General features: G+C 43.0%; 1 protein-coding gene across 13 annotated transcripts in view; it reads left to right on the forward strand.

Annotated features, from left to right (window-relative positions):
* DLGAP3 (DLG associated protein 3) overlaps nucleotides 1-25,283 on the forward strand; it is a 541,562-nt gene that overhangs the window by 106,360 nt on the left and 409,919 nt on the right. The window contains exon 1 of one of the 13 annotated variants that reach the window (XM_068269128.1): nucleotides 24,573-24,591. The exons of 11 other annotated variants lie outside the window; for them this stretch is intronic. The gene's annotated coding sequence lies outside the window, so the exon portion shown is untranslated. Of the gene's footprint in view, nucleotides 1-24,572; nucleotides 24,592-25,283 lie in introns of those variants that run through there. One more of the 13 variants, XM_068269129.1, reaches the window with a different exon arrangement.

Here is a 25,283-nt window from a genome sequence, read left to right on the forward strand (position 1 = left end):
AGAATTCTGTTAACATTATTAATTTACCAAGAAAGGCTTCATTTGGTCAGTAAAAATATTACCTTGTATCGCAGTCAGACAATTCTGCCTAGGCAGAGACTTCAAGGTCTGTGTGAAAGGTGCATTGTGGGAGAATGCTATCATCTGAAACATGCAGACTATGCTGGCAGGGTCAGGGAGTGAAGAGATATGGAGGGCGCATATCATCAGATGGAAGGTTCTAGACAGGTTTCTGGTAGAAATTAATATACAGGTAGGTGTGTTATGAAACTGACAGTTGCATGTTTCACCTGCTGGTGGCACTGTGCTTCAGTTTTCCATTACATGGAATTCTTCTAACCATAATCAGATGGATCACAACCTGAAGCATGGGGACACTGAAGCTCCACCACCTTTGGCATCCTCAGTGTCAGCAGCATGGCATGTGTGTGACTCACTCATGCACTGCATAGGGCCAGGCAGTCTAGCCAGGCAGTAATGTATATTGTTGTTACAGCTGCTGCTGCTGCTTCTCCTCTCCAGTCCTTCATCCCCACCAGTAGAGGAGGCACATGACAGGCTCTGTGTACCCCCTGCACTTCTATCCTCCTCAGCTTCCTCTCTGCCACCAATACAGCACTGGGTCAGGGAGACTGAGCACAGCATGGGTCAGTAATTAAAGGCAGCCTCCCTGGTGGACCTCTCCTGGTTCTCTCAGTCCCTACATCCTCTTCTGATTCACTGCTGTGACATGGAGGCAGTGAGTACCTGAGGTCAGGCATAGGTTGTGCTGTTTTTCTATATCAAGAAAGATGATTTCTGCCGGACTGTGATTAGCTGTTTGTATGGATGGTTGTTTTATAAGAGGACAGGATGCCTTTTATCTGGGAGAGACTACATACACTAGCCTATTGCCACTACAGCAAGCTTAATATTTCTGCCTTGCATGCTAACTTAAAGCAAACTATGTGCAACTGGACTTTTACCAATCAAAAAATGTAAAGGACAACTTAAGTGAGGGGTATATGGACGCTGCCATATTTATTTCCTTTTAAACAATACCAGTTGCCTGGCAGTCTTGCTGATCTATTTGTCTGCAGTAGTGTCTGAATCACATCAGAAACAAGCATGCAGATACTCTTATCAGATCTTATAATAATGTTAGAAACACCTGATCTGTTGCATGCTTGCTCAGGGCCTATGGCTAAATGTATTAGAGACAGATGATCAGCAGGATAGCCAGGCAACTGGTATTGCTTAAAAGGAAGTAAATATGGCAGCGTCCGTATACCTCTCAATTAAGTTGTCCTTTAAAGTATGTGACCGATCGATCATTACAGTCAGTTATGCCCATTCATGGCCAAATAAGTTTGGTCAGATTAATAGACTTGATCCATTTCTTTTGGATCTATCCAATTGATCTGGTCAGATTGATTAGTGGCAATTCAGCCATTAATGGGCACGACTGATCGTTTCCAAAGGATTATCGCAGCAATTGGAAACTATCAGTTGTCTGCAGGATTGTACTGTTAATAGCCACCATTATACAACTTAGAACTGGGCCTGAAAAAAAAAATCTGCTGTACAGTATTTGATTGGTCCAATATTAACCCTTTGAACACCGGACTTCTCTCGCCCCTTAAGGATCAGAGACTTTTTTTTCTGAAAAAAACGAACTGTGATCACTGATTGGCTCACAGTGACCACAGGGTCAGGAGCCAATGAAATCAGCCCCTGACCGGTGCATGGAGCTCAGCAAAGCGAATGGGCTGCAGTGGCACCAGAGCAACAAAAATGGTGAGAGCGATGGAACCGTGCAGCTAAAGTAGTTTAAATCACTCCCTGGCAGGAATAACAGTCCATAATCAGGGTGTAGATTTTAACCAAGGTTCAGAAGTGGTTAAGCTTCATAAATTTGCACGAAACATAACATTGGCATTAACGCAAAAGGATTTGCATCTCATTTCTCATCTCTGTGTCTCCTTCTGTCTTACCTGTACCTTCACTATGAACACCATGAAGGTGTTTAGTTGGAAACAGGAACAATGGGTGCCAAACTGTGATGATCTTGTGAGTGTTCACAAAATGCAGTGGTAAGCACCTACAAAAAGTGGTCCAAGGAAGAGCAAAGGGTCAGAGGGTCATGGGCACCTGTGCCTCGTTGATGCACATGGGGTGCAAAGGGTAACTTGTTAGTTCTGACCCCGAGAAGAATGGACAGTGGGCATATGGGCTTCAGAACTAGACCATGGAGCAACAGAAGATGATGGCCTAATACAAAAGATCCAAAACATGTCAAGTTTTGCACCTGTGGGATGTGCTGCAAAAACAAAAAAACCTGACAGATAGAGGGCACCACACAATTTACAAGACCTCAAGGATTTGCAACTGATGCCTTGGTGCCAGAAAGAGCAAGGCATATTTACACTTCTTGGGGAGTCCATGTCTCAACAGGTCAGAGCTGTTTTTATGGCACAAGGGGAACCACACAATATTTGGCAGGCGGATTGAATGTTTTGTCTGATCAGTGTGTGCTTGCTAATATTTCACTGTTGTTGCTGTGCTCAGTTTGTCACTTGTAAACAAACACTCATTTCTGTTCTGGCATTTCTTGCAAAAACACTGAAAGCCTGCCTGCCTGCAATGGTTTAACTTAGGCTGAAGGAATGAAAAAAAGGTGACTTATTCTGGACTGGTCAGAGCAGATGTTATCAAAAGTTATTTTATGGACAGTATGGATTCCTTTAGCTTGCTCTTGTTAATAAATAGGATATTTACTTTCTCTAAATTTAGTATAGATCAGTTGTGAGGTTCCAACCAGGCACATGCCGAGTATGTGAGATGTTTTACTTGCCAGGAGATTTCTATATTCTATCCAGACAATCTGGTGAAGCAGAGCCACCCTGCCATCATAAGGGTTGGCAACCTATTTTTTTCTATTTCTACTAATGAAAACCTAAAATATTGTGGCTACGTAGAAAAATATTAAACTCTGGGAAAGGGGATGCTTATGAAAAAAATGTATTGTTATCAGACCTTTTTTATCCCCCGTAGTTCCATACCCCAATTATTGTACTTTCATGACAGTTCCTGTATGCTGCTTATCTTACACCATGCTGGCAATTTCTGCGGGGCTGGGAATTTGCTAGTGTTTTTGCCATAGATGGGGCAAAAAAGGGGGCATTTTCATGGCCAGATGGAAACCTTTATCCATGCTTTTCCCCTTATGCATAGCGCTGTTCTTTTGTTCCACAATTACACTCAAATTGTGAGGGTGACAGCACAGAACAGCATCACCTCACTGACTCACCGCTGTACACCTTCCTCCTGTCCCCATGTGAGTCCAAAGCCAGCTAAAGTATACATGGAGGTGCACATTGGTAATCATTTTTTCATTGAACATAACTGGACAAAACTGTTTTTTTTTTCAGTACATGCCTAATGTTCAGCCTAATAATTCTTGGGCTAAAACATTAACAATTCAGAATTTTTAGCAACTCAAACTTTTATCTGTTTGATAAATCAAATAGTTGCAGTGTGTTTGTGTATTCCCCTGCAGCTTAACATCCACCATATCATGATTCATAGTAATAGTTAGAAATTATTTTCATTGTGTCTCCATCCTGCATGTTTACCTGGTAATTTGCTACAACCCTAGTGGCCAAATCAGTGGATTTGGAATGGGTTGCTATGAACATATAATAAGCCATATCAGTGCATTTTAAATGGGTAGTTGCTATAAAACTATGGACCGCATCAGTAAATTTGAATTGCCAAGTTTCCCTGCCAAATAATATGAACAAACTCTCTTCATATCCTTTGTGAAAGCTGTAAAGAGAATATTCTGCTGATTCTTGAAGCCTCGATTATTTTATTATTATTATTATTATTATATTATATTTTGAGGACTGAGGCTGTCGTCATGTAGCAGGGGGAAACAGGCATTTCTATTGCTAGTGAAATGCTGATCCCAGATTTCAATATAAGAGAGCACATTTCAGGGTAGAAAGTGCGTCGTATTATCTACTAAATTTTTACATTTCTTTGATGTTCTGGTGAAGTTATTCCCCACTCCCAAGTCTCAATGCCTACTTTGTGCTGTGACCATGATACATAACTGTTTATAGTGAATCTAATAATGGCTAGATGTTAACATCAAAACTGAATGAATTTAAGGCAAACGTGTGGAACCTTTCCCCCAAAAAGCCTCTAGATAATCCAGAGGCTTCTCTGCTCCTTCTTGAGCCCGCCATTGCTCATCTGCACTTGCTCCGGTCTGTGCACGAGCACTGGCGGAATATAGACCCAGACCTGCGCAGTAGCACTGAGCTGTTCATGATCGAGCAGCTCTGTGCTACTGCGCTGGCGTGGGCTGTCATTGTGCCTGCACAATGCATCTGTGCTCGTACACGGATAGGATCATGGCCACACAAACTTATTTAACAGCCCCAGGGAGGGAGGGCACGGCAATTTTACCCTTACTAACGCAAGGGGACCACCGCACATTAACCCGTGGGGGCATTACCGTGTTAACGTGTATTTTGCTATGGTAACACAGTGTTACTAATGCAACGCATGTGATACCATGGTCACTGCACTTGCCAACTTTACCGTAAATTTGTGTAACACACCCATAGACATTTAACAATGTTGACATCAGCAGCCAAATATTATATCTTTCAAGTTCTGTTTCTTTGTGATCTAAGCCCCCATTTGAAATTGAGGATGTAAAATTATTACATGAGCTGCACACAAAGTCTGAGAATTGTGAATAATCATGCAGCTTACAAAGCTGAAAAATTAATTGTATTACAATAAGTACTGATTGGAGAGCAAACCAACAACTGTCCTAGACATGGTGATGATGTAGAGTAACTGAGAAATAATATTGTGAACTATCTAAAGATGGTAATTATTATGCATCAAGAAGGATTTGATTTGATGGAACACCCAAAAGGTGTCAAGGAGGCTGTGGTGAATTTCAGAGAAACAATTATCTAGCATTAACTACATTATTCATACCTTTGCATTGTTTTACAGCTCCTGAAGCAGCTTCAGGCTTTTTGTCCACTAAACAAGTCCAATATTTGGTGGTTTCATTCTTCTTCAATTACTTTATATGACTGTTTTTCATTTATTAACTGCGTTGTGGTGCTTTATTTTAAGTTGACAACGTTTGTTTCTGTAGGTTTTCTTATGCCATTTGTGAGGAACTTATTATCATTCGTGGTATTTATATAGTTCAATTTTATTATATGCTGCTTTACAGATTACATAGAACAAACTGTGTCTGTCTCTGTCTGTAAAATCAAACTTTATGTTAGTTTTAGGGGAAAACCAATTTACCAGATAGCATGTTTTTAGGATGTAGAAGGTAATATGTGTCTGGAGGAAATATATGCAAATATGGATAGAATATACTAGCAGATATATATATATATATATATATATATATATATAAATATATACTAACAAAGCATCAGAACCTTGTTGAGCATCTGTGCCTTGAGTCTAAAGGGTCAGCATCGCAACCTTTTAGATACCAAGCAACCAAACCAGTTCTTATGCCTGGTATGTTCTATGCAATTTCCCATTAGATAAAAGGGTCGAATTGATTATTTCTGGCAGGTCCAATATGATTTTCTATTGTTTTTCTGATTGATTTTCCAATCACTTCTATACAAAATCGATCAAAAAAATGATCGGAAATCAAATCGTACCTGTTCAAAATAATGGTTTCGACTTCTTTATCTGACGGAAATTGCATGTTGTGTACCAGTTCTTTACTAATTATGCCATAAAGCGAAAAAAAAATGAGTTTTACATGCACATATGCAGAGTGTTGAGTATGAGATTCTACTTACAGTTTAGCTTTACTTTTTTCTTTCACTAAAACTAAGTAGTCCCTGATCAGTAATGCAGATGTACAGCATTTATGATTTTGGATGTGTACGAGGATAATGATAACAGCAACACATGTTTGCAAATGTTAGTAGTACATACCAGCCCGCCCCCTCCGATCTTCCAATGACCTCCGACTTGTCGCACCACACATATCTCAGTCCCATGCATGATTGCAGGACTTCACTAGGGCTGTCCCCACTCTCTGGAACTCGCTCCCACCAGCCATCAGACTCGCCCCCACCTTTAATACCTTCAAACAAGCTCTCAAGACTCACCTTTTCATGCTTGCATACCCTCCTACACCAGCACCATAATACGTTCTGTTAGACACCCACTTAACAGATGCACCTATTGTCGCCACCCCCACCCTTTAGATTGTAAGCCCCTCCTCCCTAGTGTTTCCAGCTTGATTATGCAATCTTACTGTCAATCATCCCTGTTGTGGACTAAAACAGTCTCTATTTTCACCAGACTCTGTACTATTATCAAATCATTTGCATGATCTTGTTTTGTTGTGAGTTTCCTGTATGTCCTACCTTGTATATTACCCATTTATCTATTGTGCAGCGCTGCGTAATATGTTGGCACTTTATAAATACAATAAATAATAATAATATTGACAAATTTACAGAGGTCTGGAATTGTTGTAAAAGTATTTATGGGACAGAAGGCAAATGCTCTCCATGGTGCTGAACTTGTTTTTTTAGGGTTTTGCTATCTTGTGTTTGAAATAAAGGAATTTAATTCAATGTTTTTTTAGAACCTTTTTAAAACCTTGGTGCTTTGTGAATGGTAAAGGACCTGTAAAAGACTCCACTGACATGATACAAGGTGGACATCTGCTTGCCATTCAGTTTGTCAGGCAGCACATAAACCCTGTTCCCTGATGCTGACATCTTCTTTTGGACAGTGGAGGTGCTGAACAGCTCAGTGCCCGTTAGCACTGGACCATACAAGGGGGTAGAAAACAACAGAAGGTGAGTAATTGGACAGGGTTAGACTTGGAACGAGATAGTTAACAATACAGAGATATTCATTTTATAGGTTGGGAAGTTAGGATTAGGTTTCAGGGGAAGTGGTTACGATTACAGGGAGGTTAACATTGGATGTGAGGAAGAGGGGTTTCATTAGGAAATGAATAAGGTTGAGGGGATTGGTTTCTGTTATGCATTAGAAAGGGTTTATTCATCAGAAAGCAATTAACATTAAGGCATTAAGGCAGGTGGCTCGGGATCCCCTCCGGTGCAGATGCCGACCTCTCCAGGTCGGCATCTACTGTACCTGCACCAGCACCGGAGGGGACCCCAGGCCACCGGCTGGAAGCAAAGAGAAGCTGCGGCTTGGGCACAGGACGGCTGTCAGGGGCTGGAGGAAGCCCCAGGTATGTAGATCTTTTTTTTTTAATCCTCGGATGTTTCCTTTAAGACAACAAATATTCTGCATTGTTGTACCTTATTGGATCTGATAGTGTAAAGCACAGACCAATATCAATCAAACAAGAGCTTGGGAGAAGGTTGTATTTTCTATTGCAGTTTATCAACGCATGCACCTAACAATGAAAGTAATTTAATAAACAAATATTTTAACCTCATTATGTGTGAAAATGGGATGGGTTCACTTTAACCATAAATAAGGCAGGTTTTGAAAGTGCAACATGTTTTTTTCCCCTGACTTATAGATGACATCCATGACCTTTTCTTCTGGCAAGACTATCAGTATGATGTGGGTGTAGTACATGTAATCTCGGAATCTCAAACAGCATATACTGTAGTTCTTTTAGCTTTGCATCATTCTTTTTTTTTTTTATATTAGCTGTAGGAAGATCAAGGCGTGAAAATGCAATGCAGAAACTAGGGAAAAATTCCAAACCAAGTAAATAAGTAAGCCTCAGGGCTTGGCTGCTTGATTAAATGTTTATCAGATCTGTCAAAATGTTCACGTATCATAGAACATTTGTAGGTAGTCCGTATTATGCACAGGTTTTTTTTTCTAATAAGCTTTATTTACATTGTAGTAGAGCTTTTCTATCAAAGGAGTTAAAGAGTTCAGTGTTTTAGGAATATCCTTGTTTGACTTTTTTTGGTCACTGCTCTTCTTTGCAGCTTAACATGAGTGAGCTTGCTGTGTGTCAGTTCTGCCTACCTGCATCCTCATTGGTATTCTTTGGCTACACAGGGCTTCAGGCACCTGCCAAGCCTTCAGCTTTCACAGCTAAGACCTCTCATTTCAGTTCAGAACACAAGCACACAACTTCAAGGCTGGAGATAAGGCATGAAGAAGCACCTTTTAAGCCTCTTGCATACTATTCTGGATAGTTAATGGTAGAAATGTGTGATGCTGGTTTAACCGTTCCTATTATAATGATGTGCGCAATCCAAGTATGCAGTATAGTGCAGCTTTGTTTGTAGTTTTATATTTATATAGAACTCAAGGGAAAGCAGGAATCATATTTTCTTCTGTTCTCCCTTAAAACGAGTGACGTTAGTGTACATGATGCGTAGCAGAACTAACGAAAAGTGAATTTTAAATATACGGAGGCCTAGTGAATAATTTATTTTGCTTTTCTGTGTAGTTTGCAACTACATTTTGCCAGTAGGGAATTGCAGAGACCACTGTGATTTACACGTCCACCATTCACTTCACAGCAATGCAGCTTAGATGTACTGTTTCATTAAAAAGGCTTATGGCATTCACACACATTCCTATGGAAAATAGATGGTAGCACAAGGAAGGAGGACTCACAGGACTGTCATGGGCAGCAGAGCGCTGCAGGCTGTAACTCTGGGAATGTGGTAGACTAGATCATACAGTATAATGACAATGTTCCTAGAGTTGCTAGATCTGCTCTGCAGCATGTATGGAGAACATAGGCTTCCCATGAGTCTAATGGTAAGCGTGGCTTTTGTTGCAAGGCAACTCTCTGGTTAATGCTCTTAGGATTGCTTACCTGTTTAGGTATTCGTAGATGGAACACGCTAAATGAATGATCAATCTGAACAATATGTTACATGATCAAGTTGGCACAGATTGAATGCAACAAGGCAACCTCTACTGAAAAGATCACTACAGAAAAAAGTTTAGTATTCTGGCAACCCAACTGCCATAGTATTAATAGCCATGAACTAAAATCCTTAAAATACTCCCTGTCAAAGTAAAATGCTTTTAAATGCCTCTTTAACAGCTCCTCATAAACCAACTGACTATACTTCTAAGTAGTGGTTACTTCACTACAACGACTTCAACTTTGACCCTCTACATCACAGTCAGCAGGCACATTGTAGCCAATCAGGCTACACTCCCTCCTGGAGCCCCACCCCTCCCCTTATAAAAGGCAGGCAGCGTCAGGCTTTTCACTCACTCGTGTGCCTGCAGTAATTAGAGAAGGGAGAGCTGCTGTGCAGAGACCTATAGGGAAAGCTTAGTTAGGCTCTTGTAGGCTTATTAGCTTGCTCCTGGCTGATTGTAATTGCTAAAAACGCACCCCTCAGCAGCTCTTTTGAGAGCTAATCTTGTTCTTGTGATCTATTTTTGTGTGTGTGTGTCCCACTGACACTTGTGTTGCATAGACAGCCTTGGTAATTCCTACTGTGTGTGCCACTGCCAGGCCCAGCATATTTCAGTGACTACCCGTGTGTGTGACAGGTGCACATTGTAATACCCATCACTGCATATACCTACTACCTGTTGTTTACTTCAGTGCACCCACCTACCTACGTGAGCGCACACAGTGTCACTGTGCCTGTCCGGTACCTGTCTGTGTGTGACAGGTGCACATTGTAATACCCATCGCTGCATATACCTACTACCTGTTGTTCACTTCAGTCAGTGCACCCACCTACCTACGTGAGTGCATGCAGTGTGATATACCACTCTGTGCATACCTGTTAACTGCACCTGTGTGACTGCACATTGTATTACTCAGTCAGTGCATACCTTTCACTTCATCCCCCCGATATGGACAAAACGAACAAAACAGGTAGAGGCAGAGGTAGAGGCAGATCCAGAGGAAGGCCACCCGGCAGGTCTGTGCGAGGTTGTGGTGATGTGATTTCGTGCGGCCCTGGACCAAAGTACAGAGCTTAGAAGAAGGCATGTCCCATCAACTCGCAAGATTGTCAGGACGTGGTTGACTATTTAACACAGAACACCTCATCTTCCGCAGCCACCAGTGCTACACTAAGTACCACATCCACTACATTTGACAGTTCACAAGAGTTATTTGTTGGGGAAATCACTGATGCACAGCCATTATTGGTACAACCAGATGAAGGCGCTAAGCAAGTTACACCACCTCATATGTCTGAGTTTGGCGACACTATGGGCGTAACGTGTTCGGAGGAGGATGATGAAGTACCTGCTGATGGTGCAGTTTTGGAGGTGTCTGAGGCAAGCGAAGCTGGGCAGGATGATTATGATGATGATGATGATACGGATCCCACTTTTGTTCCCAATAGAGGAGATGAACAGGGGGACAGTTCAGAGGGGGAGTCAGAGAGGAGTAGGAGGAGACGAGTTCCTGAAAGAAGCAGGGGGAGCTCATCATCAGAAACAGCTGGTGGCAGTGTCCGGCGCCATGTATCACCACCTATGGACAACCAGCCAACATGCCCTTCAATGTCAGCTGCTGATGCCACCATAGTGCTATCACCCCAGGGGGGCTCAGTGGTTTGGAAATTGTTGAATGTGTCTGCCTCAGATCGGAGCAATGCCATCTGTTCTCTCTGCCTCCAAAAATTGGCCGTGGAAAGGCCAACACCCATGTAGGGACAAGTGCCTTACGAAGGCACATGAAGAAAAGGCACAAACTGCAATGGGAAGAGCACCTGAGCAAAAGTAGCACTCAAAAGAAAAGCCACACTCCTTCTACTCTTTCTCCTTCAGGTGCATCATCTTCAGCCGCTTTCTCCCTTGCACCTTCACAGCCACCCTCCTCCACTCCACCTCTGACCTTGAGCGGTTCCTGCTCCTCTGCCCACAGCAGCCAGGTGTCCGTGAAGGAAATCTTTGAGCGGAAGAAGCCAATTTCTGCCAGTCACCCCCTTGCCCGGCCTCTGACAGCTGGCTTGGCGGAACTGTTAGCTCGCCAGCTGTTACCATACCAGCTGGTGGACTCTGAGGCCTTTCCGTAAATTGGTGGCCATTGGGACACCGCAGTGGAAAATGCCAGGCCGCAATTTATTCTCTAAAAAGGCGATACCCAAACTGTACCGTGAAGTTGAGAGGCAATTGGTGTCATCTCTGGCACACAGCGTTGGGTCAAGGGTCCACTTGACCACGGATGCCTGGTCTGCCAAGCACGGTCAGGGCAGGTACATTACTTACACAGCCCATCGGGTCAACCTGGTGACCGCTGACAAGCAGGGAGTACGTGGCTGTGCAGCGGACCAACTTGTGACACCTCCACGGCTTGCAGGCAGGCCTCCTGCCGCCTCCTCTCTTCCTGCTACATACTCTTCGCTGTCGTCATCCTCCTCCTCCTTGGCTGAGTGGCAGTTCAACTCTACTGGTGCTCCTCCCCAGCTACACAGCCCCAGCTCCCCAGGGCCTATGCTGCATGCCAGGTACGATGGTGTCACATCATCTTAGACATGTCTTGCCTCAAAGTAAAGAGTCACACTGGACCAGCTCTCCTGGCTGCTCTTAACAAACAGGTGGATCAGTGGCTGACCCCGTACCAGCTGGAGATCGGCAACGTGGTGCGTGACAACGGCAGCAATCTCATTTCCGCTTTGAATTTGGGAAAGCTGACACATGTACCCTGCATGGCACAAGTGCTGAATCTAGTCATTCAAAGATTTGTGTCGAAGTACCCAGGCTTAGAGGATGTCCTGAAGCAGGCAAGGAAGTTGTGTGGGCATTTCAGGCGGTCTTACACTGCCATGGCACACTTTGCCGAGATTCAGCGGAGAAACAAGTTGCCGGTGAGACGCCTCATTTGCGATAGCCCGACTCGCTGGAATTCGACCCTCCTCATTTTCTCTCGCCTGCTAGAACAGGAGAAAGCCGTCACTCAGTACCTCTACAATTTCAGTAGAAGGACACAATCTGGGGAGATGGGGATGTTGTGGCCTAACAACTGGACACTCATGCAAAATGCATGCAGGCACATGCGGGCGTTTGAGGAGCTGATCAACCTGGGGAGTCGCAGTGAAGGCACCATCAGCGACTTGATCCCGTATGCTTACTTCCTGGAGCATACCGTGCGTAGAGTGGTGGATCAAGCTGTGGAGGAGCGTGAAGAGGAACAGTTACGGGAAGAAGAGTTGTGGGAACAATTCTCAACAGAACCAGATGTCTCCTCAATACCTGCGGCAGCACAGAGGGGGGAGGAGGAGGAAGAGTCATGTGGGGAAGAGGAGTCAGACTCGAATGATGAGGAAGGTGTTTCTTTGGAGGAGGAGGAGGAGGAGGCGGCGGCAGAAGAAGAACTGCAGCAGGCGTCGCAGGGGGCATGTGCTGCTCAACGTTCCCTTGGTATTGTTCGTGGCTGGGGGTAGGGGGAGGACTTACCTGACGTCACTGAGGAAGAGCAAGAGGAGATGGAGAGTACGTCTGGATCCGACTTTGTGCAGATGGCATCTTTCATGCTGTCCAGCCTGTTGAGGGACCCCCATATAAAAAAACTCAAGGGGAATGAGCTGTACTGGGTGGCCACGCTACTAGACCCTTGGTATAGGCACAAAGTGGCGGACATGTTACCAACTCACCTGAAGGCAGAAAGGATGCAGCACTTGCAGAGCAAGTTGGCAACTATGCTTTACAATGCGTTTAAGGGTGATATCACAGCACAACGCAATAAAGGTACCACTGCCAGTAATCCTTCTCCCATGTCCACGCAGGCAAGGACAGGACGCTCCAGCGATCTCATGGTGATGTTGGACATGCGGACATTCTTTAGTCCAATGCCTTGCCTTTGCGCTTCCGGATCCACCCTCCACCAACTCCTGGACCGGCAGGTACGACTACCTGGCCTTAAGTGTGGATGTAGACACTGTGAGCAGCGATGAACCCCTGGACTACTGGGTGTGCAGGCTTGACCTGTGGCCAGAGCTGTCCCAATTTGCCATCCAACTTCTGTTTTGCCCTGCATCAAGCGTCCTGTCAGAAAGGACCTTCAGTGCAACTGGAGGCATTGTCACTGAGAAGAGAAGTCGCCTAAGTCACAAAAGTGTTCAGTACCTCACCTTTATCAAAATGAATGAGGCATGGATCCCGGAGGGCTACTGCCCGCCCTAAAACTAAGTCAGTCCTCACACACAGCACCTCTGCCTGCAGGCCACTTGACTGCCTTCTCCGCCACCACCAACAGGGTCCAGGACTCCAGGTGGATTTCTGAATTTTTAAGCTAGCAGCGGCCGCTATAATAATTTTTCTGGTGCGGGTACATGCCTTCCTAATTTTTCTGGCTGCAGCACAGCTGTTTGCGGTGCGTTACACAGTGAGTTTGGTGTGTCAGTGTGAAGCACTACTCTAATTACACTCCCTGATTGATGTATACACATGCAAGATGTTTTAAAGCACTAGGCTTGAAAACCGCCACGGCCTGCACTCTCGCCATGGTGTGCACTAGTCCAGCACGGCCGTCACTACACAAACAGCTGTTTGCGGTGCGTTACACAGAGAGTTTGGTGTGTCAGTGTGAAGCAGTACACTAATTACACTCCCTGATTGATGTATACACATGCAAGATGTTTTAAAGCACTTTAGGCCTGCAATTTAGCATTCAATGTGATTTCTGCCCTTAAAACGCTGCTTTGCGTCAAATCCAGATTTTTCTCCGGGACTTTTGCCATGTATCCCACTCCGCTATGCCCCCCTCCAGGTGTTAGACCCCTTGAAACATCTTTTCCATCGCTTTTGTGGCCAGCATAAGTGTTTCTAGTTTTCAAAGTTCACCTCCCCATTGAAGTCTATTGCAGTTTCCGAAAGTTCGCGCAAACCGAACTTTTGCGGAAGTTCGTGAACCTGGTTCAGAACCAAAAATCGGAGGTTCGGTGGAAAAGACCAAGTGAAGAGTTGTAAACCTATGCACTAACACATAAGGGGCTGACAGACATTTTTATTTATATTGTTTTATGGATTGCCACCATTATAACCGATGATGAAAAGTACACACGGGCCCATAAGCAATTAACTTTTCTCTTGAGTTTTCTCCTAGGAGATCATTTTTCATCTTCTATTAAAAATAACTTTTCAGCACTTTGCAACTAAAAATGTACAAAAACGTAGGTGAAAAAGTGCAATCAAAATTATTTTGGGTATTTTCTTGCTTGCTGATGGTTTAAAAGGCATTTTATTGACAATTTTGAAAATGTCACCTAGGAGAAAACTATGGAGAAGAAGTTAGAGATGGAGTTACAGAGGCTAGCAGCACTCACCAATTAAAGTAGAGAATGTGGCTGTCAGTAATAAGGTTATATCATGGAAAGTAGGCAACAGAACAATTTAAAGGCAGGCAATGCGTTAACCAAGATTAACAAGTTACAATGTGGGGTATTCAATAAAAATTTGTTTGTAATTATTATTTCATATAGTGCGAGCGCATGTATTGGCTCCAGAAAGTCTAATCATATTAGCAAAGGGAGTAGTACCAGCACACATGGCTCTTTACATTGGTTGTGGCTAGCTTTTACAGCAAATAAGAGGTTAAATTGCTTAGAAAATGCTTTTTTTTCAAGTTTGGTACAAATAAAATGATAATTTAAAACAATGACAATATTAGAGTTAGTCAAGCCATAGGCAATAAGTGATATGTGTGTTTAAATCTAGGTTGCTAAAAGCAATAGAAATTGCCTACCAATATGCATATAAGCAGCATCTTATCCCATGTGATGATTGTGTTAATGCATTATGCGAATTTATGTTTTTCATTAGCATTGCAAGTGTTAATACAGCAAATGAATCAGGCAGAAAATGTGTACAGAAAGGGCTGAAAGTGTGTGTGCGCAGGCAATAGAATGGAGTTGGACTGCAAGTGAGACAGGGAGACAGGACACATAGTCAGGAAACAACTCTATACCCGCAGGCCACAAATAATTAAGGAAGAGTTTACACTTAGGAAGTGTGGGGATCACGCATTTTCCTGCACACACCGTGAATTCATCTACATTACAACTTGCGTGGTTAAATCAGATAGGCAATGATTGTCAAGGGGAAACTCCCCTGGTATGCAGGGAAATGGTGCGCATAGCAAGTTTTTTCTCCGCATGCCAAACTGCGTTTTTTTTAAATCAGCCTTTATTAAAGTATTGAAGGAACAATGTCACATAAAATAATCACAATACTTTACACACCTAAACACAGCAGCAAAACAACGCTCATCCAGTGAGCCAAAAAGTATAGATTTTAACAGCATGACCGTACACATTTTCCTATGACCAGAAAAACCAACTATTTCTCTTAAACATACAGTGTTTGCATAATATCCACTCTTCGGATATTCCATATTAAATCTGGACCTGCGGGCTATTCCAAATATCCCTTTAACCTTTATCATATACCCCCAAACAATCTATCTTGTACTATAGAAAATTCGGCAAGACCTGGAGTATCCAACCAACCATCCCATATCTTTTCATATTTATGGGGGGCCCCTCTATGTATGTATAATAATTTTTCCATTTTTAAGTAAGTATTCACTTGCTTTATCCACATATTTATTGTAGATGGGCTTGGGTCTTTCCACATCACCAGTATAAGTTCTCTTGCTTGGAACAATAAACAATGTATCATTAATTGTATATGATCCTGGGTCCCCGCTCCTGAGATTAACCCCAATATACAAAATTGAATAGATCTAGTGATTTGCTGTTTCGAAACAGATTTTATAATATCCAGTACCTCCCCCCAATATCTTTGCAATTTTGGGCACTTCCAGAGCATATGTAGTAAATCTCTATGATCTCTCCTACATTTTGGACAGATAGGGTCATCCCGACGATGCATTGCAAACAATTTTTGAGGGGTTAACAAATTTCTATAAATAATATTTAATTGTGATAACTTTTGGGAAGCATTTGAAGATACCAACGGGACTGCCATTAAGATCTCCGTCCATTCCTCCTCTGTTAATTCTCCCAGTTCCTGTACCCAGTTATTGTAACAATTGAGCCAAACTGCATTTAAATGTGAACAAGCCCATTGATTAGCATACGGCCCAATTCTGCATGCAGGCAAATAGTATGTGAGCTTGTAAAAGTGCTGGAGAAACAGTTTCACAGAGCTGGATTAGCCTGGATATTTGCCGGTGCCTGGTCTCTGCTGGATTGCTCACAAAGCTACAAAGTCATACAAAACAAAAAATTGAGACGGCACACTACTGGCTGCAAAACTTTGCTGTATTGAACGGACAACAGACACTACATGTTACGGATACAACTATCCTTCATCAGGTGTCAAACAGCAATGAAAAGTACATACACAAGTATAAATACCATCACAATGTGTGCACCCCACCCATCATGACTGGAGTCATTAACTCTTAAGTCCCAAATCTCAACAGTATATAAAATCCCAAACGGTCATATGGCACTCCAACACGGCTACCAATAAATAGTAATCAATAACTGACCATGCTCCAGGCACTTCCAAGAAAGGACTGCCGAGAAACCACCTGCGGACAAAACATGTGGTTATAATCATAAGTAAATACCTGCTACAACCTTATAGATACAGTATAATGTAATTGCATTGCACGATTCCCTATAAAAAACACTTGAGAGGCAACCTCTCGTTCATCCCTCTAGGGGTCACTACATCCATGGAATAGATCCACCTTGCTTCTTTTTGTTTTAACCTTCCTCTGGACCCCTCCACAGAAACAGCACATCATCCACAAAGCGGGAATAATGGAATATGTGTGACATATACAGGCGAGCGAATAGCCATTAAAGGGAGACATTATTGCTCCACAACATGGTTCATATATGGGCTTAAGTGCCCATGTGGGCTCATGTATGTGGGGAAAACTACCAGAACCGTTAGGACCCGCATACAGGAGCATAAACGTGCTATCACCAAATACGCTGAAGGGGAACGCAAGAATTATGATACGTCTGAAGCTAGACATTTTTTTGAAGCAGGCCACAATGCCGCACAATTGCGTTGGTGCGTTTTAGAAGCTGTGAATCCGTCTAGTAGAGGTGGTGATTTAGTGAAAAGGTTAAAACAAAAAGAAGCAAGGTGGATCCAGAGGCGCTATTCATGACCTTGAGACTATACTGTGTACTCCTATCTGTTTATTGCCTGAGGAAGCGGGAACATACCCGTGAAACGTGTTGCACTGTTTGTTTTGGAGTATATTAATAAACCTGTTGTCATAAAACTGACGGTATCTTGTCTGCTTCGGGGAGGCGAGTCCACCACCACCTCCTGAGGGATTTTAAGCCTTTTAGAACCTTTTATCCTGCTGGCGCCTCTGTTCACTCTTACATTATCAATATCCACCCCTGGTGGAGGGGTATTGCCCCTTATTTCCTTATTTACAGAGAGCAACTTTTAATCCTGAGTGAGGACCTGTTTAATCTCCTCACCTGCCTATACAGTGGTTACCTAGGAGGTAACCCACATTTGTGAGTATATACATTATATACTTTTCATTTCCAACCCCTTGTTTTGCATACTACACTATACTGGGCTCTCGGTATTTCTTTTGTCTTTATTGTTTGGTGGGTTTAGTTTGATCTCGTATTCCAATTGTAAACTATATCTGCTATAGTTCTATGGCCTCAGTTGAAATCATTTTAAACATACTATCTATCCAACCGATAACTTTGATAATTTTGATTTCTTGCATCGGCATCACAGCAAAATAAATGAAATGGAACTTTCTAACCTGCTCACTCTTATATTTGAGTCAATAAATAAAGTCACTTAACATAATGAAATACATATTACATGATAATACCTCATCTGATCTTTCGTAGGCTCACAGAAGTTACTGAAATACAGACAGCGAACTGCATGATTGTAGACTGACATAAACAAACTGATCATAGAGAACTGAAATGATGCACTGGCAGAGGCTTCTGGAGAGTAGAGAAATTAAAGCCAGTCAACAATTGCTATAAACATTCATCAATGCTGATCAATCCTTTTTTGTAATTTGATGTAATTTAAAATGATCTTTCCTCTTTGCAGCCAGCTATGATTTTTCAAAACTTACTGTAAATTCAAATTGCACTTCCTTGCATTTATGGTATTTGTACTCTATTTTGAGCCTGCCTTGCTCAGTATTTTGCATCTTGCATTAATTTAACCTCTTGGGGAACGGCAGCTTAACCCCCCTTAAAGAGGAAGTATCGCAAAATCTTAAAAATTAAAACACATACATATAAAAAGTACATTTGTTCCAGAGTAAAATGAGCCATAAATTATTTTCCCCTATGTTGCTGTCATTTACAGTAAGTAGTAGAACTCTGACATTACCAACAGGTTTTGGGTCAGTCAATCTCTTCATGGGCGATTCTCAGTATGACCTTTATTATTTGCAAAGACATTCCTTGAAAAAGATTTATACAAAGATGTTGGCGAGCTTCCCTGCTCGCTGTATACTTTTTGGACGGAGCAACTGCCATTCACTAAGTGCTTTTAAAAATAAAGAAAACCCTGAGAACCTCCCATGAGAAGATGGGCTAGTCCAAAATATGGACTAGCCCATCGGTAATGTCAGATTTCTACTACTTACTGTAAGTGACAGCAACATAGGAGACAAGTAATGTATGGCTTATTTTACTCTGGAAGAAATATGCTTCTTATTTATATACATTTACATGTATTTTAAATTTTAAGATTTTTGCGACAGAGGTCCTTTAAAGTGAATGTCCAAGCAAAAAACAAAAACAAACTCCACTTACCTGGGGCTTCCTCCAGGCCCTGGCAGTCATTCTGTGCCCTCGCCGCAGCTCCGGTGGCTCCCGGTCTTCCCCGCCGCAGAAGTTGACCTCACCAGGTCAGGTCCCGGGTCGGCTTCTTCTGCGCTCCACCACACGGGTCACGTGGTCCGGCCGACGTCATCAGGTTTATACTGCGCAGGCGCAGAACTACTGCGCCTGCGCAGTACAATCCTGATGACGTCGGCCGGACTATGTGACCCACGTCGTGGAGCGCACAAGAAGCCGGCCCGGTAGCCGACCCGGCGAGGTCGGCTTCTGCAGCGAAGGACACAGGGAGCCACCGGAGCTGCGGCGAGGGCACAGAACGACTGCCAGGTGCTGAAGGAAGCCCTAGGTAAGTGGAGTTTGTTTTTTTTAGTTTGGATGTTTCCTTTAAGGACCAGTGCATTTTTAAATGGAAGGTGTGGGGCGCATTTAGATAGCCAGGCAGCAGTATTCTCAGTATAGATAGCTAGGCATGGGTGTCCCTAGTATAGCCAGCAGCTTTTACTTACCTCCCAAGCTCCAGCGATGAGCAGCTCTGCCCGGCATCCCTGCTCGCACTACCGCTAAGTTCCGGGTCCTGGCTTGATGACGTCATCAAGCCGGGACTCGACATTAGAGGCAGAGCGAGCATGGATGCCGGGAAGAGCAGAGGGGAGCGACAATCGCAGAGGGAACGTCAGGAAGGTGAGTCCCAGTCCTCTTACCGCTGCTGCTTACGGTGATCACTACGATTGGCTGGCGATCAAAGTGATCACGTGAACAGGAGCCAATTGCCATAGCTCCTGATTAGTGAGGGGAGATGTCGGCTGTCATATGACAGCATAAACTCCCCTCTCGGGTACGTAATTGCGTTGGGAGCGCTAAAAGCAGGTGGCGTAAATACTACACCACGTCAGGCTTAGGCAACCACAAGTGTGTCATAGGATTTACTACGGGTGGACCCAAGGAGGATACTTAGCTGCACGTGAACCTTTGTTATTTATTTTACACTTGGGTTAATTCAGTTAGAAACACTTTAGAAAAGCTGTGTTTTATATGCAGGAAAAAATTATGCAAAGGGACATAATGCTTGCCTCTAATCCCTACAATGCACAGAGCTGAAGGGAAACATAGCACGTTTCCAACCAAAGTAGAATTGCACTTTTAGAACTCTCATGTAATATATAAATAAGAGGCAGGTGCAAGAAGAGTGGAAGCACAGTGGGAGATAGAAATGCAGACAGATATACAGGAAACAGATGAAAGCTAATATTATAGCCTTTACAGCAGGGTGGAGTAAAAAGACTGGTAAGATGCTCACTGAGAACCTGCTAAATGGATCAAGTTAAGGCACTGAATGGAATGACCATGACGAAGGCTGTGTTAAGAGGCTGATAATTATTCCTGAGGCATTCATTTAAGACCTTGTGATATATAATGGTGCAGCTGGATGAGAAACATTCATGTTACATTTATGCATATGGAATATCTTGTGGTGAACTCCATCAAGACCTCCAGGACTTCATCATTGCAAATGCTCATAGCTTAAAAGACACCTGAACTGAAAGGAATATGGAGGCTGACATATTTATTTCCTTTTAAACAATGCCAACTGCCTGGCTGTCCTGCTGATCCACTGCCTATAATACTTTTAGCCATAGACCCTGAACAAGCATGGGAATCAGGTATTTCTGACTGAAGTCTGACTGGATTAGCCCAATACTTGTTTCAGGTGTGTGATCCAGACACTGTTGCAGCAAAAGAGATTAGCAGGGCTGCCAGGTATTGTTCAAAAGGAAATAAATATGGAAGCCTCCATATCCCTCTCAGTTCTGGTGTGTTTTAAGGTTTTTCTGCCAGGAAGTTGAAAGGGTTATTCCCTCTGCTCTGTATCCTCATGTAAAATACAGAGTGTAATTTGTAAACTGCAAATATAAGAGAATGATGCAATGTTATAGAAAAACAGCTATATAACTGAAAATAAAAATATGAGACTCTATTCTTTGCTTGTAATGTTCCATTAATTATCTGTACTACACATACAATTCATTATATCATACGTTTTTTTTCGCTTCAGTGTAACTTTAAAGTAGCAGGACCGTAGCACATGAAAGTCAGGTGATTTTGGCACAGGGGGGCTTGTTGCTCTGAGAACTTGGCACAATGAGATACTGTAGTTTTGGCTTTGATTCTTCTAGCTCTTGATAATGTAATTGTGTGTTTTTGGGAGCTAATTAAAGTTGCTTAAGGTGCATACACACCTTCGATCACTGGCACCAGCACAGCTCAGGACGCAATCCCTCCGGTGACAGTTTGGGGCTGAGTTCTGTACCGTCATGTCATTAGCCTAGAGCAGGGGTGCCCACACTTTTTTGACTCACGAGCTACTTTGAAAATTCCCGAGCTCTAAAGATCTACCAACATTTAAAATAGCCATGTATAGGTGCCCTTAATATAGGTAGCTTTGCACAGGTGCTCCCCATATAGATAGCTAGGCATAGGTTCCCCCAATATAGATAGCTAGGCATAGGTCGTCCCATATAGATAGCTAGGCATAGGTGCCCCCCCATATAGCTAGCAAGGCATAGGTGCCCGCCATATAGATAGCTAGGTATATGCGCACCCGATAGAGATATAGATAGCTAGGTAAAGGTCCCCCCCACATATAGATAGCTAGAGATAGGTCCCCCCCCACATATAGATAGCTAGATATAGGTCCCCCCCACATATAGATCGCTAGGCATACGTGTCTCCCATAAAGATAGTTAGGCATAGGTGCCTGCCATATAGATAGATAGATGCCCCCTCTCCCTCCACCAGCCGTCGCTCTCCTCCACCCCCTTCACTCTGCCCGGAGGAGCATGCAGCACTGAGACATCTGATAGCGGCGACCAGCAGTGGAGAGGAAAGCGGAGGGTAATGGCGTGTATACAGGCAAAGCACTTCCTGTATACAAGTCCTCACCCACCGCTCTCCTCCACTGCGGATTGCCGCTAATCAGATGTCTCAGTGCTGCAAGGCATGCAGAGTCAGCGAGGGGATCCGGACAAGGTATTGAGGACTCGAACGGCGGACAAAGAAGAAGGGAGAGGGCTGTGGCGGAAGGAGGTGGGCGGGACGCGGCTCTCCCTTTGCCTCTCCCTATTGGCTGTGTGCTGCTCTGCATAGGGCAGCAGTGCAGCACAATCAGACGGTACACCAGTGCTGCATATAGTCAGCGTCTGGCGTACTATTTTAAAATGCCAACGCAATCTACCCAGCAGTCCTTCGCGATCTACTGGTAGATCGCGATCCACGCATTGGGCAGCCCTGGCCTAGAGGTTAGGGGTGGGTTCTGTTGCGGTAGAGGAGGGGGAGTGTGTGTGCGTGCGGAGTGATGAAGGCACAACAGGGAGAGAGAGGTAAGGTGGAGAACAGTGGGATCGACCTGCACTTGGGGAAGATGATCTGACTCTTGGGATTTCTCAGCGATGCAATGGTCATTGGCACAAGCCACCAGTAGCTAGTGCTAGCAAGTAAGCAACTAGTGGCAGCAGCTTCTTGCTATGATTAGCAGCTAGGTAATGAAACTAGTGAGACCAGTGAGACAGGGTCCTTAGGGATGCTAGAAAAACTTCTGTTTTGGGTTGTGCTTGGTACAGAGAGTCATCTACCAGAGCTGCTAGCAAAGTACATAATACATAAGAAATGCTCGTTTTAATAATCTAGAGCAAAAATAAAGTTTCCAGCAAGTTTTCACCATAGATAGATACTCACTCAGCAGGATTTTTTTTTAATAAAATCTTTACTGTTTTATTTGCAAAGTAATAGCAGTGGCAGATGTTGTTCTAATTTTATGTAGGAAATAGCTGACTACAGCTCTAAGGGAGGGACTCTGGGAGGCCATAAGTGCTTGGGGAGTGTATGGTGGTGGGACTATTCATTCATCTGTGCTCTTTGTCCGAATAACAGTATGCTGCAGCACATTAGGAATGACATACTGGTAGTTTGGCTGAAAAGAGGAGATTTGCCTATAAATTTTAGCAATAAAAGAAAAAGAAACCTAAACCACTTTTTTTCTGACTCCTGAAAAACACAATGGCCTCAATTCACTAAGCTTATCTCCTGTCTTTAATAACGTTTCTAGAGTGATCACCATGGTGATGAGGCATGTAGTATTCAGGAAACATTTTACCTCAGGCAAACCTAAAGTTAACTTTTCTGTCTTTAAGTTAACTCGTCAATCCTTAAAATAACTCCAGAATTCTAAAGTTAATTAACTTTGTGTGAAAATAACTACGGAAGAGGTAACTTAACTACAGAGGAGGTAACTTAACTACAGAGGAGGTAACTTAACTACAGAGGAGTTAACTTTAGGAATGAAGAGATAAGATAACTCTCTCATTGTGTGGAGGTAAGTTTTCTCTTGCCTTATTATCTCCAGCATGATCTTAGTGAATTGAGGCCAATGTATCCAGAGGCAGAAGCATTAAAAAGCACACATGATGAAACCAGCATTAGTGAATTCTGTGCAAGCACAGTGTATTACCAAAACAGTTCATCCTGTGACGATTGACACTTCTAATACCTGGGTTTAGAAAACTCTTTCAGTATATCTCTGCAGTCAACCTTATCCTAACCTATCCATATAACTTTAACCCCTAGCTGACAACTAAACCTATCCACCACTTTAGCACTAACTCCTTCCTATTCTCCCCCTTAATGTCAGCCCCTACCTGACACCTGAACCTTATCCTCCCCCTTAATGTTAGCACCTACCTGACTCCGAAACCTATCCCCCCTTCAGCCCCTACCTGACACCTGAACCTATAGCCCCTACCTGACACCTGAACCTATCCTCCCCCTTAATGTCAGCCCCCACCTGACAACTAACCTTATCCTCCCTCTTAATGTTAGCCACTACCTGAACCTACCCCCCCCCTTCAGCCCCTACCTGACAACTAACCTAATCCTTCCCCTTAATGTTAGCCACTACCTGAACCTACCCCCCCTTCAGCCCCGACCTGACAACTAACCTTATCCTTCCCCTTAATGTTAGCTCCTATCTGACAACTAAACTTGTTAACTTTGTCCTCCCCCTTAAAGGACCACTGTTGCAAAAATATTAAAATTTAAAATACGTAAACACATATAAATAAAAAGTATGTTTCTTTCAGAGTAAAATTAGCCATAAATTACTTTTCTCCCAAGTTGCTGTAAGTTACAGTAGGTAGGAGAAATCTGACAGAAGTGACAGGTTTTGGGTTAGTCCATCTCTCTATAGGGCAGTGTTTCTCAACATTTTATTGCTTTGTACCCCTTTTAAAACCCTGTACTCACCAGGTACTCCCTAGCATAGTAAACATTATCACAAGTACCCCTTGACAAATATATATTTAATCATAGTACATGATAATTGGCTCTAAATAATTGCCAAGCATTTACTATAGCTTTTAATTATCTAAAGTACTAATTTGGTGTTGTTAAAATAAGATTTATAATTTTCTAAAACTCTAAATTTGTTATTCTTGGTTAAGGTCATCAAGACCAAGTACCCCCTGGAACCATCAGAAGTACCCCCTGGGGTACGCGTACCACATGTTGAGAACCTAGGCTATAGGGGATTCTCAGCATGGCCTTTATTCTTTATAAAGACAGCCCCTGAAAAAGATTTATATAAAGATGCTGACCAGCCTTCCTGCTCGCTGCACACTTTTTTGGCAGTTGGATGGAGCAACTGCAATTCACTAAGTGCTTTTAAAAATTTGAGAAAACTCTGAGAACCCACCATAAGGAGACGGGCTAGTCCAAAACCTGTCGGTTCTGTCAGATTTCTACTACCTACTATAATTGACAGCAACATATGAGTAAGGTAATGTATGGTTCATTTTACTCTGGAATAAAAGTACTTCTTATCTGTATATACTTACATATATTTTAAATTTTAAGATTTTCGCGACAGCGGTCCTTTAATGTTAGCCCCTACCTGAGAACTAACCTTATCCTCCCCCGTAGTGATAAACCCTTTTATAACATCTACCCCTATGCTCTCACTTAGTGTTAGCACCTAACTGTCACTAACCCCCAGCCCCCCTTTAACATTATAGGCACTCTGATGCCTAAACATAAGCTACCCTTAATGTTAACCCCTTTCTGATGCCCAACTTTTAACTCCCTCCTTGACAGACAGCTTCCTGATAAATTACCTTAATCTTCTAAATGTAACAACTAAAGCTAATTTTCCCATACCTGTCTCTTTACAGAAACTCTCTAAATCTATGCCTAACCCTAATCAATACTTATATTTTTGTCAACTGATTTGGCTGTAATACACAGAGCTAAATCCTTACACCATGCCTGTAAGTGACTCAGTTCCACATTCACACACTGCCCCTCCAATAACTTCAGTGTGTGCACGAAGTCCTCATTGCTGAAACAGCCTTTTCCCAAACCCACCAGTGAGCTTTATAAGGTTAAAAAGGTTCCTTTCTCACTCAATCAGATAAAAGCTCTAGATCAGCATTCCACTGCAATATTTATCATATCAGCAATATTTATTGTAAG

Source organism: Hyperolius riggenbachi, chromosome 2 (assembly GCF_040937935.1).
Source record: "Hyperolius riggenbachi isolate aHypRig1 chromosome 2, aHypRig1.pri, whole genome shotgun sequence".
In the NCBI taxonomy this organism is placed as follows: domain Eukaryota; kingdom Metazoa; phylum Chordata; class Amphibia; order Anura; family Hyperoliidae; genus Hyperolius; species Hyperolius riggenbachi.